Consider the following 2051-nt stretch of genomic DNA (forward strand, 5'->3'; position numbering starts at 1 on the left):
ATTATTATTATTATTATTATTATTATTATTATTATTATTATTATTATTATCAGTGTTATTATTGTTATTGTTATTATTATTATTATTATTATTATTATTAGTATTGCCACCATTATTATTAGTATTATTATTACTATTATTACCGTCTCCTTATCATGCACCGACAACACGACAATATGAAGAAAGTTTATTTCTTTCCATCCCTTTCTTTTTCATAATGCTTCCGGACATTTAAAGCTGAATTTCGCAAAAGAATAGATGTAAATGCAGTACTGCTCCATTTTCGCAGTAGGGGTCAATGTACTACCGATATTCAGACGCTAACATATGGCCAATGGTCAGTCATCTCGATGACCGACTAAATTAGATGGCGGACGAAACATTAGTAATCTTACTACTAGTACTATTAATAGTATTTGTAATGATGAGTTAAAATTTCTGAGAGTAGAGTTGAAAGGTCCGCAAGAAAGTCAACCAAAGGAGTAGGGATTTGGTGACATAATAAATATCCTTCTTCCTATCTAATTCATACCTTCTAACAACAAAAATTTTGCAGTTAATCTAAAGATGACAAATGGACATATTGAATGAAATAATTTTTAATAATATTAGCTTCTTGTCATCAAAGTTGCAGCAGCTTTGAGTGACTTCATTGCTAATTCTTTAAGCGGTATTTGTAATGACACCATAATTTGTATTGCCATTACAAACACCGCTTCTCTTTGGACACCTCCATTTGGTCCATTTGGGTGGAATTGATAATTTGCATTAAAAATTTCCTCTGTACAGCAAAAATTGATTTTTTTAGGGATGAGTAGAAAGTTGGAAGAGTTTAAAAATATATGTGACAGGGAAAGAGACAGAAATAAAACACAGAACATAATCTTTGTTGTCACATAGAGGTACATCATAGGTACATATACTGCACTCATACATTTTTCTTCATATATCATCACAAATAGGATTAGAAATGTGCTGTAATGATAATTGAGATGGAGGGTGACAGCTTGTTGACAACAATTTCAGTCATATTGTCAATAACAAATCTCAATGATAGAGGTTAAAATGATGGCTAATCGTTCGTTACTTGTAATATAAATGATATTATAATTTTTACAATGATGAACATTTTGTCCTCACTTACAAGTTTGAGTTATAAATTGATGATGGCTGTGACAATTGTCAATTTGCACCATAAAGGACACCTACTATTTATTTCGCCCAGAAGTTGATTTCTTCTCATTCAAGAACATTTATATCAACAATAAGATATGACCTCCTCCATTTTCATGTTGGTCGATTAACTCGATTACGGTATCTCGAACTCATTTCCCGTGTCTCCATTCTTTTCAATACTATTTCCTTGGTACTCTATCAAAAAGAACAATTAAACGGTATCGTCGGCGAATTCCTTCTTCTCATCATAGTGGTGGTAATGCGAAACGCGTTAATGGATTGCTGGTTTTGTTGAAAGAGCGGGTAATGTACTACTACACCCCGATATTATGTCGCGTTAGTGAGGCATGTAACTGTTTGCGTAGGGGACATGTCACATGTCATCATCCATCATTGGTTGATAATAAAGAAAGACATATAAGCGACAATTATTGCCGCTTCTGTTGGTCAAGTAAACTAGCTTCAGTTACCGTTTATAATGTAAAAGATTTGTTGATTAAATTCGACATTAATAAAGTTAGAAAGCATACTTATCCAATGGATGTAATTAGCTAAGACATTTCATCGTTCCATTCCTTTCCATCAACTAATTATCATTTATGTAACAGAAGGAATTTTCGGCATCTTATGATGGTATATCTCAATTGCAAAAGCATTATTACCTAAGCTTAGCATTTCAAATAATAATAAGATGAAAAGGTAGCTTAGAAAATGATCAAGCTTTCTTTTTTTTTTTTCTACCTATATATTCTTTGATACTAATAAAAAGGAATCATGTATCATCTCACACACTTTTACCTTCTCACTAAAAAATAACTAATTAAGGGTTAGACGATGATGATGACTATTTAGGTTGACATTCCATCATCGCTTCT

Source organism: Loa loa (genome assembly GCF_000183805.2).
Source record: "Loa loa unplaced genomic scaffold supercont3.286, whole genome shotgun sequence".
NCBI lineage: Eukaryota > Metazoa > Nematoda > Chromadorea > Rhabditida > Onchocercidae > Loa > Loa loa.